General features: G+C 37.8%; 1 protein-coding gene across 3 annotated transcripts in view; it reads right to left on the bottom strand.

The window, feature by feature from the left end:
- PIEZO2 (piezo type mechanosensitive ion channel component 2) overlaps positions 1-15,301 on the bottom strand; it is a 441,773-nt gene that overhangs the window by 121,789 nt on the left and 304,683 nt on the right. The window lies entirely within an intron of this gene.

Below are 15,301 nucleotides of genomic sequence, written 5' to 3'. Positions count from 1 at the left end.
TGTCCCTAACAGAGTAAAAACATCTTGTTTTTAATACACTGATGAGCTAGCCCTAGGCTAACTCATCCTATTCTAGATATTTCATTATTCTTCTGTATATACAACTACATCTTTAAATAACATATATATGTATACATATAATATACATACAACATAAGCTATATATCCTTAAATCATGTATATGTATAGTTAATGTGTATGCCTATTTGTAAAATTGATGCCAACAGTAGTCAGCTGATCTTTACACTGCTTCAAAATCCATCTAATGCTATTTAATACAATGTAATACTAATACCATTAATCTAATCTAATACTAATTCCTTGCATACCTATTAGAAATTTACATTTTAATGGCCAATCAGCCCTATTAAATCCCTGCATTACTGAAATGTCAAGTATGTGATATCATGTGGCTATGTTCAACTAAATGAGCACCTATTTTGTTTTTGGCAGGATTTAGCATTAGCTATTCAGCTAATGTTGATGTTATTGGGCAAATATTGAAATTGGACACAGTTCTATGATTCAGCCATAAAAGCCAGATATTATATACTAGGGTTTCTGGAAGATATATTTCTGTCAAATTTCATTTATGGGCAATTTGATAGTTTTAAAGATTTATAATTAATTATTTATTTTCAAATATGACTTTATGAGGCTTGTTAACTTTTGAAATGACTTTTTATGTTATTTCTACTATATAATCAGAGGGTATCTGACTTTATAGTGGGAAGCTGTATATACATGATTCATTTAGAAATTCATTTTATGTAAGTTTCTTCTAAGAAAGGATTTTACTAAGTGAATAAAACTTTTACACTAAGTGAGTCTCATATTTTTTCTATTATGTGAATCTCTTATATGTGAACTTTAAGTATTATGCTACATTCTTTGTTCAGTTATAAGATCTTCAAGTACTACATGTCCCTCACTTATACAGCCTCTGAGGGCTATTACTGTTTTCTATCACAAGGCAAGTGCCATATTGGTGAATTACTCAACACAGGCTTTAAAGTAAGCTAAACAGAAACTAAATTTTCTTCAATTTTCTAAAAAAAAATCCCATAAGTTCTATTAGAACTTGCTCTTATTACAGGTTTTTTTCTTCTAGGTCTAGCCAGATTTTTTGCAGTTAGCATTTAGAAAGAAAAATTTCCTGCTAACAAAATTTTTATTATGTCCCTTTTAGAATGGTGGAATGTTCTGAAAGTGGTTTTGCAGTCTTAGAGCAAAATGTCAATTTCCTGTAACCAGTGTGCAGAACTGAAAGCTTTTAAATATAGAATCAAATTTTAGCTGGAAGTCACAATTGATGAGGCAGTAGTCTTCAGCCCGCAAGTCTTTCCTCTTCTTGTCCCACACCTGGTGCATGCACTAGCAATGACTTCATCAATCATCAGTTTACAAATATCCATGTTGCCCCATCAGAAAGTCAATAGTAATTACTGTAGCCATCTGTAAACTGAACCACGTGCCTCCTAAAAGTCCACATGGATACTCCACAACTTACTGTTGACATTATGGCTTATTCCAAACTGATTCTGCACATTTCTGTAGGAATACTGAAGATTGGTTTCATGTTTTGTACTACGAGTTTGGACTAACACACATGGGTAAGAAGCTATAGAATGACGGATTGTTGTACCCTATAAGGAACTTCTAACAGAACTGTGCAAATACTGTAAGACGTAAGAGTTTTTTTTTTCTTTCTTTCTTTTTTAATAGTAGGGATACTATAAAAAAAATTCTTACATAGGATGGGAAGTTCACACTTCAAGTCTGGCATCCTTGGGGCACCTGGGTGGCTCAGTGGTTGAGCATCTGCGTTTGGTTCAGGGCATGATCCTGGGGTCCTGGGATCGAGTCCTGCATCAGGCTCCCCACAGGGAATCTCCTCTCACTGCCTGTGTCTCTGCCTGTCTCTGTGTCTCTCATAAATATATAAATAAAATATTTTTAAAAAGTTTTGCATATTTTCTGGCACTAAAATTCTAGGATGCTATGCAACATCCAACTATTTAACTTGCTTAGCTTTTTCTTGTGAACTTCCCATAATCCAAAATTGCTTCTTAATACTGACAATACAAAGAAAGGTGAAATTATTGGGCCTGGCCTCCAGGAACTTATTCTCCATCTAACCACAGTGATGGGACATGTTCGGTTGAGGAGAGCAAGATGTTACAGAACCCTTTCTGTCTGGGGGTGTTTTTGTCTGGGAAGGGTAGTCAGGAAGAAGAATGTGGCATGTCAAGAGAGTCAAAGAAGGGTGGATGAGTAAATGAGGAAAAAGAGAAGTCCTGGGATATGTTGCCAGGTTGGGGGGGTTGGGCTGGGAAGAGTAACTGGGCACAGTGAAGACAACCTTTTATTTTGATTACTGGTGCATCATTGGATATTTATAAGCTTCCTTCTATCTTGATGATTCCCACAAAACTGCTAGTGTCTTTACAGTGGTCCTACTTCACATTGATTGAACAAAAATACCTATATTGTTTAAGTTTATTGGCCATTAAAATACTCAAAAATGACTATTTTCTATATCTCCATAGAAATGTCTCTTTGCCTAAGAAGTATATGGTGACACAGCTATGGAGTAACGCATTCTGGTTTGTTGCTTATTTAGAAGCAGAAAGATAAAGCTCCTCTCTTCTATGCATTTGGAATATCCTTGGACCCCAGGCTAGTTCTATCGATAACAGACAGGGGTGCATTTAGTAGGTGGCTCATGGTCTCTGAAAATCCAGTTCCTTATAAAACCTAGCAGAATTGGGGGTGGAGAGTGGATGTAAGTATATGAACAAAGAAAGGGCATTTTCTAGGAAATCTTATGCAAAGTGCTTAAGATCTCACAAACTCTTCTATTTTTCAGAGGATGGCTGGAGACAGCTCCCCGTGATGGTCAGTTTCCAGTGGAAACATATCAGATCCTTAGACTCATCTCCTATTTAGTATCTGGCCTGTCTTGCTCTGCTATTTCATTCCCAATATTCCCGTCCCCAGAACAGGTACTCAGCATCTCTTCTTGGACAATTATAACACAAAGGGTAGTCTCTAGTTCTTCTCCTCTCTACAGTGTGCCCTTTGCTAGAGTCACCTTTGGAAAACTCAGTTCAGTACGCCACCCCCTCTTCCTATTTCCTATTCATTCATGATCTGGAGAATAACCCCAAGTCCTGCAAAGTACCCCTGGGCCTTGAGCAGCCAGATCTCCTCTCCTTTGTCCCAGACACTACAAACTCAAACTGGGCTATCTAGGTTTTACCATAAAATCTCCAGCCCTTTGGTCTTGCTACTTCTTGTTTTACCAGGGTTATTTCCAGGTCGTTGTGACTTTTCGGGGGTTGTCAAATCAACAATTAGGGTATGTGTGCTAGGTAAGCTTTGTCCAATCCTTGGCAATTCAAATTCAAGGCAACAGGCCAGGGAGGGCTCTTGGACTCTCAAATATCTATCTCTCAGGACAACTCCAGCCCCAGCTCTAACTGCATCCCATAATCTGTACATACCAATGTATTCCTTCCTGGTATACTCAACCACCCCAAATTACTGCAGGGGTCCCTAGGATACCAGAGCCCAGGACTAAATAATTATATTACCATCATAGTCCATCATCTGTACCTTCATGCTAATTTATGACAGTTGTTGTTGCTGAAAGCATTAATTTTTCATTCTTTTGGTCCAGATGGTCTCTATAGAACTGACACTCTAAAACCAATTTTCAGCACTCTTCATTTAGGCTTCATTTTCCTGTTCCTTTCTGTTTTTGTGGGACATCCTGGACATCATCAAGGTCCAAATCTTAGGAGCTAGGAATCTCACTTTTGGGAAATGATTTCTAACAGGAATAAATTTGTCCTTCCAGTGCATCCATAATAACGGGTTTTGTAGTCATAGTTTCTAATTGGATTATTGTGAGTTTATGTGCTTAACTCTCTGACCAGCTTGATTCTGATCACTTCGAAAAAGGCTACGTGTTTTGTCATTTTGCTTTGATGGAAGTGCCTAGTGTCTAGCAAATTTTAAGTGTAAGCTTATTGAATTGAATTAAAAGCACTAGGTAAAAAAAAAAAAAAAAAAAAAAAAAAAAAAAAAAAGCACTAAGTAATACCATGAAGTCATAGCAGGTGACCATGGTTATAGTAGGTTATAGTAGGTGTAGAAACTAAGGGATAGCAAAATTCCTACTTTTGAAGAAGAAAAAGAGAAAGAAGGGATGGGAAGGAATTATAGTTCCCAAGAGAACTCCAGAACATCTGTGACCCAGACCATGCCATCCATAATTTTAGTGCCCTTGGTCTAGGAAACTAGAACACAGAATATAAGCATAACAAAGGCATTGCAAGAACACTTTATTTAAATTATATCTTAAATCATATGTACAGATCATTATTTTTGTTCTCTACAGGCTACAAATAAAAATCTTGAACTTTAACTTTTGGATGGACCAATAAATAAATGTATTTAGTCAAGAAGTAATCTTTTTCAACTCAAGAGGTTTATAATTTAAAAAAGCAATAAGAGATTCAAATATCCAATAAGAGCAAAATATGGGGGAGCTTGGATCATTCTTTCAAAGCCCCAAGGCTGCACTTTACTCAGATTATTATGGATAAAAATGCATTCTACATCTTTTGATAGAAGAGGGCATCACAGCTACCAGAAGTGTCTCTGCTCACAGAAGACACTGTTACTCTTCTTTGGAAGAACTCTTCCCCTGCAGGCCCAAGTATACAGCTGACTCTCCCAGCTCCGTCAGGACTCTGTGGGCTCATTGTAGATGCCTCTCCACCTGCCAGGGAGCACTTGCTTTGCACTTTTTTTCTCTTCCTCCAAAGTACTCATAATATCTGACAACATATGGTGAAAATGAATTGGCAGTGTATTTGTTTCAATTTGCACATGTTGGCAGATTTATAAAACCTCCACCTGTTTTAGGTTCACTCCAGACCACATCTGCTTGGTCACTAGTAATACAGAAACTTAGCCACTTGCAAAAAACTATGTAATACTGAAAATAACACCTCATTTAAAAAACTTATTATGGTAAAATATATATAACATTAAATTCATCATCTTAAATTTTTAAGTGTGCAGTGTAGTGGAATTAACTATACTCACAGTGCTCTGCAACCAATCTCCAGAACTATTTCATCATGCAAAACTGAAACTCTGCACCCATTAAACTATAACTCCCTATTCCCCCCTTCCCTCAGCTCATGGTACCCACCATACGAATTTCTGCCTCTATGAATCTGACTGCCTAGGTCACTCATACAAATGGAATCATGCAGTATTTGTCCTTTTGTGTCTGGCTTATTTCACTGAGCCTTATGTCCTCAAGGTTCATCAATGTTGTGGCCTGGGTCAGAATTTCCTTTCTTTTTAAGTTTGAATAATATCCCATTGTATGTAAGGACCACATTTTGTTTATCCATTTCTTTACAGGTGAACACTTTCACCTTTAAATAATTGTAAATAATGCTCCTGTGACGACAAGTGTACACATATCTCTTCAAGGACTTGCTTTCAAATATTTTGGATATATGCTCAGAAGTAGGATTTTTGGATCATTTGGAAGTACTATTCATAATTTTGTGAGGAATATCCACCCTGTTTTACATCATAGTTGCACCATTTTACATCTCTGCCAGCAGGGCAGAAGGGCTCCAATTCCCCCACATCATTGCCAACACCTGTCATGTTCTAGTATTTGATAGTATTTGATTGGTGGGGCTTTTTTTGCATTTCCTAGTGGGTGTGAGGTCAGACATCACACTTTTCATTTAGCCTTTTCTTCTTCAGATCTCAGATCTCTTTATGCTCCACGCCTCTCTTGATACAGGGAGACATATCCTTCAGTTAAGTATTTGCTAACTAGAATGCATGAGAATGCAGTTAGGTTGACAGAAGTCTGGGCAGGTTTTAAATCCTCTTATGAAACCAGGGACTATATCCTTTCCAGTGAAAGTAAAATGATTATTTTGGGGGTAATAATTGTCTAGAGAAACTATCTTTTAATAATCTTCTCATTTTAACCTTAGATTTTTAAATTGAAATAATGAGGGACTGAATGGAGGGAAGAAATAGAAAAGGAAGGAGGGCAGGAGGGGCAGATATTTCTCAGGGAGTTTGAGTGCAGTGTGGGCTGTAGGTCAGGAACCGAACATAGAAGGGAGAAGGCCTGCTGGAAGCTGGCATAGCTCCCTCAAGATGAAGATTTTCATGCTGTCAGGGTGCTTGCTTAGCCATATCCATTCTGAGACCATTTTTCCCTGGAAAGGGGTTTGGTGGCAGACTCCAAGGGGGCCAGTGCTCCCTTTGGAGAATTTCCATACTGGGTATTCTGGAGGTTCATGAAACACAAGAAGCCAAATTAATCAGTGATCATTATCACAGATGGATTATATACACTCAGCTGGCTCAGGTGAGTACCCAGAATGAATAGCAAATAGCCTTCAAAGAGGAAAAGATAAGCCTCCTTGCTGTAAACAAGTTATGGTTCAGAGGGAAGCACAGAGCCTTTGGGATGAACTGTGTTGGGAGGTATAAAGCTAGCCATAACTTCGGGTGCCCAGAAAAGGTCCTTGGGGGCTTGACCTTTTAGGCAAACATGGGTTTCCCGAAGAAGTTTGTGGAAGTAACTCAGAGCGATATCACTAACCACTTAAAAATAACCAACTTTTCTTTTTTTCTTCCATCTCTGCCCTCTCTTTTCCTACCCTAATGACCATAAGTCTAAGGGTAACAAAATGTGTGTGTGTTTAAGGTTTCATTTACTTATTTGAGACAGAGTGAGAGAGAGAGAATGAGCAGGGGGAGGGCAGATGGAGAGAGATAAGCAGACTCCCTGCTGATCCGGGAGCCCAATCTGGGGCTCGATCCCAGAATCCTAGGATCATGACCTGAGCCAAAGGCAGATGTTTAACCCATAGAGCCACCCAGGTGCGCCAGGTGAGTTTCTTTTTAAAGGTTAAAAAAAGTGATGAAGATTCAGATGGTGCATATTCTATCACTACCAGGCTGTAGTTATTATCAGATCCTGCTGGTTGCTGCACAGGAATTGATTGGGACAACTTCCTGCCTGGCAGACCAGTAAGTCTCTTGCTGGTAGCTCTTGGTTCTTCTTATTGGGAGGATCTTCTTTGTCTCTTATCTCTCTTAAGAGATCCATTGATCTCTGCAAATGTGAATCTCATCCACTCCCCAGGCCCAACTCAACTGTTGTGTGTGGTTGACATTTTGGTGTACTTAAAGTCTATAGTTCTCGTTTAAGCACAAATCACTGTGTTATATCATTAGTCTTCTGTTATATGTCTGTGTCCTGTGTCTTCAAATAGTTTGTAAACTCCTTAAGGGCCAACATCATGTAGTTCTTGGCACCTTCTATAGCACCTACAATAGTTTTCCAAATAGCCTATAGTCAGAATTATTACAAGCATGGCTGTAGGAGTAGTTTTACTAAAATATTTTTAAGACCAATTCAAGATATCAATTACAGATTTTAGATTTCAATCATGTAATCAATGCATAAACAATGCTGCACACACAAGCATTGCAAGTGCAATTTTCAAGGACTCAGGTATGAAGGTTTTGAAATTGCCGATTTCTTTGATCACGCTGACACTGACTGCCTTATCAATATTTGATACCTCACTCAATAGCCCAAAGATGAATGGTTCCAGGGTGGTTGAGTCAGTGAACTCAGGTGTATTTTCTTCTCCCTGCTGTTGTCCTCACTGCATTGTTGGTATGTACTTTCATGTTCTCTCTTTCATGATCACGAAGTGAGCACCACATCCTCAGACATGATATCTCCACAAAAATTCATTGATAGGTGAAAGAAGGGGAATCTCATTCCGAGAGCTTTTTATTTGCTGCTCCAAGTCTCTTTTCTTTTTCTTTTTCTTTTTTGCTCCAAGTTTCTACCTAGAATCACTTCTCTTTAGTCTGAAGAATAATCCTTAATGTTTTGTGTAGTGCAGGTCTGCTGGTGCCAAATGCTGTTTTCGTTTCTCCGAGAAAATTTTTCTTTGACCTTTATTTTCTCCACCTACCTCCTTCAATACAGAATTATACACCAATTTTGTTTTAAAATTTCTTTCAGAAGAACTTTAAAGATGTTGTACTATTGCCTTTTGATATGTAGGATTTCTGGTCTGTGAAAACTCTTATCATTGTTCCCTTGCACATACTGTATTTTTCTGCTGGGTTGCTTTTAATGTTTTTACCTACCCTGGGTATTAAAAAATTCAAGTCCCTCGGTGGGACTTTTTTTGCGTTTTCTTAGGTTGATTCTTGAACTTCTTGGATTTATGATTATATATACTTTACCATTTGGAAGATACCCTTGCCCATCATTTCTTAAAATATTTTTTCTGTCCTCATACCTTTCAAAGACTACAATTACACCTATGTCCAGCCTCTTGAAATTATCCTACAGGTCACTGTGGTTCTGTTTATCACTATAATTTTTTTTGTATATTTTTTTTATTGGAGTTCTATTTGCCAACATATAGTATAACTCTTTTCTCTCTTTGTACTTCAGTTTGAAAAGCTTCTATTACCCTATATTTAAGTTTACTCATTTTTTCTTCTGTGGAATCTCATTTGCCCTTAAGTGCATTCAGAGGATTTATTTCATCTATGGTATTTTTAAAAACCATTTCCAGTTCCATTTGTTCTTTTTGTACATTTGTTCTTTTTTAAAAGATTCCATTTCTGTCTTCATTATGTTCATGTTCTTTAATCTTGAAAATAATTAAAAGAGCCATTTTAAAAAGCTTGCTATTTCTAGGTCATCTCTTGATTGACTATTTTTCCTTTGTTCTGTATATGTCTAATATTTTTCAACTGGATCCTGGACATTGTAATTTTTATATTATTGAGTGTTTGGATTTTGTTGTCCTCCTTTAAAGAGTGTTGAGTTTTGTTTGGGCAGGCAGTTAAGTTCCTTGCAGATCAGCTTTTATCTCAGCAGGCTTGTTCTTAAGTTTTATTATTATGGGTCTGGAGTAGCCTTTACTATGTAACCAGTTTAACAGACTCAGAAGTCACTCTATTCTGATGGGCTAGTACTAAAGTGCTCTCCCAAACCTATGCGAGCTCTGGGAGCTACTGAGTTTATGCTTCCTCAATATTTGTTCCTTCCCCAGGAGTCTTGCTTTATCTGGTTTCATGGAGTCTCACCCTATGCATGTACAACTTAAAATCCAGCTGAAGTATCTGGGTGACCTCATGAAGATTTCTAGAACTCTTTCTCTGTCCTGCTTCCTCCTCTCCCTTAGTCTGTGTCACAAATTTCAGTTCCCTCAGCTTCTCCAAACTCTGATCTCTCTGCGGCCCAGCAAGACCAGCATGCTCTGCTGGGGTTCACTTTTCTATATGACATGTAGTAAATGCTATCAGGAGAAAGCTGGAGTAATCAAAGAGCTTACCTTGGTTGTTACCCTTCTGCCAAGCATCACAATCATATATTTCCAATTGTCCAGTGTTGGAAACAGTTGTTTCATATATGTCGTCTAATTTTCACTTTGATTATAGAAAGAAGGCTAGTCTCATACACTTAGTATAACTTTCAAACACCTGCCTGGCTAGTTAATACACACATATATCCTTGCATGATGGTATCTGCCTACCTATCTACCTATAAGTAGGGGATTCTAGATAGAAAATTTTTGTCATAGATTTACCATCTGTAAATGTAGCCTAAATAATAAATAGCTAAATTCCAAAAGTCCATACATAAAAATGAATGATTATGTCCTTGACTCATTTTTTTCCCTATCATTTTAGATACAACCCCAAAGTTTTCCAGGTTGTTGTCACCAAGAGTATTAGTTATGTGTCACCCCAGTATCCTTTTTTTTTTTTTTATCAGTAATTCCTTCTGTTCTGTGTCTCACCTTTGACAACATGCACTTCACAGGAACACACAGAATAAATTTTCTTCTTTTCTTTTAATTCTCTCTTCATGTTATTTGTAAATCTCAAAGTGATTTAAGTGACAAATTACAAACACAAGAGTGCTAATGAGGAATATGTTTCAGGGAAAATAAAAAGTTGCATGTTTTGTAATAAAAATAGATGTAAGGACAAGTTCAATCACTTTCTAAAATGTGTTTCCCAAACTATCTACAAAGACCATTTAGGAAATACCTATCCATTGCATACAGATACATTTGTAAAATACAACAAAAAGTAATTAGAAAAATAATCACATGCCTAAATGCCATAGCAATGTCAAGCTTCTATATAAGTTTTAAATGCTTTCTCTCTTTAGGGATGCCTGGGTGGCTCAGTTGTTGAGGGTCTGCCTTCAGCTCCGGGTGTGATCCCAGAGCTAGGGATCGAGTCCTGCATCACGCTCCCTGGGAGGAGCCTGCTTCTCCCTCTGCCTATGTCTCTGCCCCTCTCTGTGTCTTTCATGAATGAATAAATAAAATCTTAAAAAAAAAATGCTTTCTCTCTTTAGAGACACATTTCTGTATTTAATTTGTTGAAAATCTGTTTCAAATAATTTATGGAACAGCAATGACCTGCTGCATAGAGTATATAGAAGCCCTTGTCAGAATATTGTCAGTAGTCTATTATTAAAGGTTTAATCAAATTAATCTTTTCCTCAGATGCATCTTTCAAAATAAACATTTAGAATTGCTCTTTACAATATAATCACTCTTCTTAAAACTATCAATATAATCAACAGTGATTAAAATTCCCTTACTGGTGTGTGTGCAGGGGGTGATTCTTTAAACTCATTGAGGAAATACTAACACATATTTTCTGTTGTGCTTTGTGCCATCAGGGTGTCTGACAGCCTGTTGGAAGGGGAGCCTCCTGATTGAGCACTGTAAAAGCAATGCTGGCACACCACAGCGCTTCCTGCTAAATCCCAGACCCTGGAAAGAATGGAAGGAATCAGGCCAAGATCTGGTCAACCCATGGGATCAGCTCTCATGGGTGAAGAAGAAGGCACAGGCCTGGCAACTACCAGCCACCGTGCTTCCTGTTGGATGTGATCAGCATCTCTCTTTGCAGGTTTGGATTTAGTGAGGACAGGTTGGAGAGCACTAAGCTGCTCATTAATGTCTACTTCCCCAGTTTCTAAAAATAGCACAAGCCAAAAAGCCAAAAAACAGAGGCATGAGACTTTGGGTTGAACTAGCTTTCATAAATAAAACTTAAAAGTTAACATCTATATCTAACCCAATAAATCAGTGGCTCCAGACTTTGGGAATTGGACTAAGCTGAAATCTGTGTACTTCGTTTGTGTTATATACGTCATTATTTTTAAGTAAATAGATTTTATCTTAAATTAAGACATTTTTGAATGTGATACAACTTTTTTTTTTCAAGATTTGCAAAGTATTTACGATTTTCACGATCCTGGAGCCAACGGTGGGAACATCTGATCCATTTCTCTGTACTGCATCAGAAGGGGCACAAGGTGTGAGAATGTGCACTGGTCCTTGAAGTGGCTGAGAACTTTTCTTTTAAGACAGAAAATGTTGGGGTGCCTGGGTGGCTTGGCTGGTTAAGCATCTGCCTTCAGCTCAGGTCATGATCCCAGGGTCCTGGAATCAAGCCCCACATAGGACTCCCTGCTCAGCAGGGAGTCTGCTTCTATCTTTCCCTCTGCTGCTCTCCCTCCTGGTGCTCTTGCTCTGTCAAATAAATAAATAAAATCTTAAAAAAAAGAATTTGACTTTATATAGGTGCTCATATTTGTATATATTCTTAAGCACCTATATAATAGAGTTCATTTTAATTTCTGGGTACTATTCCATTGCACAAATAAACCAAGTACTCGAGAAATCCAGAAACAGAATATTTTATGGGAGAAGAAAGATACAATTATCATTATTTTGTGTGGAAAATTTACTAAAAATAAAGGCAAAAGGAAGGTAACATAAAGGCCTTAGGGACCTCGACATTTTTAGAGCATTTGCTTCTTTTTTTTTTTTTTTAAGATGATTGATCTCCTTCTTTCCTTTTATTTATTTTTATTTTTAAGAGATTTTATTTATTTGAGAGAGAGAGAGACAGAGACAGAGACAGAGATAGTGAGAGAGAGCACCAGTAGGGAGGAGAGGGAGAAGCAGAGTCCTCGCTGAGCAGGGAGCCCAATGTAGGGCTCAGTCCCAGGACCCTGGGATCATGACCTGAGCCAAAGGCAGACAGTTAACTGAGTTTACCGAGGCACTCCACATTAGCTCCTTATAGACAGCTTTCTCTATGGCACTTTTCAAAGCTTCTTTAGGATTTATGTGTTAGTGAAAGGGAATATAAGGGAAGGGAGAAGAAAAAGACTCCTAACTCTGGGAAACGAACTAGGGGTGGTGGAAGGGGAGGAGGGCGGGGGGTGGGGGTGAATGGGTGACGGGCACTGAGGGGGGCACTTGACGGGATGAGCACTGGGTGTTATTCTGTATGTTGGTAAATTGAACACCAATAAAAAATTAATTTATTAAAAAAGGATTTATGTGTTAGATACAGACAAATCCTTACATATGTGCATATTTAAGAATGTTTCTTGGGCATGCACAGTAATAGGACAAAGCTACTAAATTTCTAAATGACCACCATGGGGTATGTACAAATAAGTTATGACATTCATGTGTATTATGGAATACTATGCACTATTAAAAATAATAAAGAATATATCCATATATTTGACATAGAAAATGTTGCAAGGGATATTTTATTTTATTTTTTAAATATTTTATATATTTTATTCATGAGAGACACACAGAGAGAGGCAGAAACACAGGCAGAGAGAGAAGCAGACTTCCTGCAGGGAGCCCAATGCAGGACTCAATCCCAGTACCCGGGATCATGACCTGAGGCAAAGGCAGATGCTCAACCACTGAGCCACCCAGGTTCCCCTTGCAAGAGATATTTTAAAGTAAGCTTTAAGTTTTAGAATAATTTGAGATTTACAGGAAAGCTGCAAAGATTTCACAAGGGTTTCACCATATCCAGTTTCCTCTATTGTTAACATTTTAAATTAGTATAGTACCTTTGTCACCACTAATGAACCAACAGCAGCACATTTTTTAAAAACCAAAGTCCATGCTTTTCTCAGATTTCCTTAGTTTTTATCTAATGTCCTTTTTTCTGTTCTGGAATCCCATCAAGAGTAGAGCATCACAATTGGTCATAATGTTGCCTTCTCCTTAAGCTCCTCCAGATTGTGACATCTCAGACTTTTCTTGTTTTTGACGGCCTTGACAGTTTTGGGTACTGATCAGGTGTTCTATAGAACTTCCCTTGGTTTTGGTTTGTTTGTTCATGGTTAGCAAAAGTTATGGATTTGGGGGGAGGAAAACCACAGAGGTAAAGTGCCATTCTCATCACATCACATCAAGGATACATGCCTTCAATATGATTTATTATTGATGAGATTAATTCTGACCACCAAGTTGAGGTAGTGTTTGTTAGGTTTTTCCACTGTAAAGGTTCTCTTTTCCTCCTTTCCTTATTTTACACTTCGGAAAGGAGTTACTGTGTCCAGCCCACACTAACGGGGTGGGAAGTTATGCCCCACCTTCTTGAGGGGTCAGTATCAACATGAATGATGTGGAATTCTTTCATATGGGAGAATTGTCTCTTCTCCCCCATATATTTATTAAATCATTTACTTAGATCCATATGGATTCATGGATATGTATTTTATATGTATTTGTATCCATATACACTCATGGGTACTGTTTTAATCCAAGACTGCTTTATTTATTTTGTTGCCCACATTGTTCCAGCTTTGGACACTGGGAGTTCTTTCAGCTTGCTCTAGTATCCCTTTGACAGGTCTATTACTTTGTTATTTTTCTGGCACTACAAGATGCTCCAGACTCACAGTCCTTGACTAAACCATAGAGTCAGCCATTTCTCCAAGGAATACCAGTTCCTTTTGCTGTAGAGTGGCATTAGAAACCAAGCCCTGGGATGCCTGGGTGGCTCAGAGGTGGAGCATCTGTCTTCAGCTCAGGGCATGATCCCTGTGTTTCAGGATCGAGTCCCACATTGGCCTCCTGCAGACAGCCTGCTTCTCCCTCTGCCTGTGCCTTATCTCTCTCTCATGAATAAATAAATCTTTAAAGAAAGAAAGAAAGAAAAAAAACAAGCCCTGGGCACTAAGTGTGCTCATTGCTACTGGAGTGTCACCATTTGTTTGCCCTCTCAGCTGACAGAGCAAGGAAGTACTTGTGTGCATACTTCCTCATGCACACACACATATCTGTATATATTTGTGTATGTAACCATCTGTATTTGTACTAAGGTACACATGAGTTCATACTGATGTCTCCAACTCTACACTGCTATCAAATCGTTCTAGCCTTCTGCCCTTGCTTATCTGTGAACTGCCACTCAAACAGTGAGAAACCTGGCCTCCAATCAACCTTGTATTTACTTAATTCCCATATACATGTACAGAGGTCTCAGAATTATCAACACATAGCTCTCTGTAAATAACTTTATCAACTGGAGTATAGTGCTTATGTACAGTTTCTTTTGGCTCTAATCTCATGACCTCTACTAAAATCCAAAGTTACTTAAATAAACACCTTTCTCCCTATCCCCTTCAGTAGGGTTATATCATACATTTGTAACACAGATTATTTTGCCACAGTCTGCATTCCATGCTGGGATCTTCCAATCTCCTGATTATTTTTAAATTTGCATACATTAAGGTTCACTCTTTATGCCATACAGTTCTTTGGGTTTTGACAAATGTTTTGTGTCATGTTGCCACCACTATATTATATATATATATATATATATATATATATATATATATATATATATCATACACAATATATATTACATACATGTATTTTCTGATTGATTTAGCCTTTTTTCCAATGAACATGCATCACCACTATAATTTCAAAGATTATTAAAAAAAATTCCCTTCTCTGCTACTATATTTTCTTTCTTTATTCATGCCCTTGTATACTTCTTAGATGTTTGTTCCTATAATTGACACAAAGATTTTTGATTAAAAGCATTTACAATATACACAGAGTAGGCCTAGCACTTACTTTTATCATGCATTTTGTTTATACTTTGATGTTTAAAACAATTTAAACTAGCCCAATTTTCCTTACTTAGACCGGCATCTGCCTCCTTTCCTTTCTCTCTGTTCCTTTTCCCTGTTTTTCTTTTGTATTACTCTTTCCACTGAACCTTAATAGGCATTACACATTAGCAGGCACTACGCAAGGCTTAAAAGACAGTTTTCAAAAGAATTACTCTGAGAACTGCCAAAATGTGATTGCATCAACCATTCTGAGAAAAAGACAAG

Source organism: Vulpes vulpes, chromosome 13 (assembly GCF_048418805.1).
Source record: "Vulpes vulpes isolate BD-2025 chromosome 13, VulVul3, whole genome shotgun sequence".
NCBI lineage: Eukaryota > Metazoa > Chordata > Mammalia > Carnivora > Canidae > Vulpes > Vulpes vulpes.
This window is presented reverse-complemented; position numbering and strand designations above follow the sequence as displayed.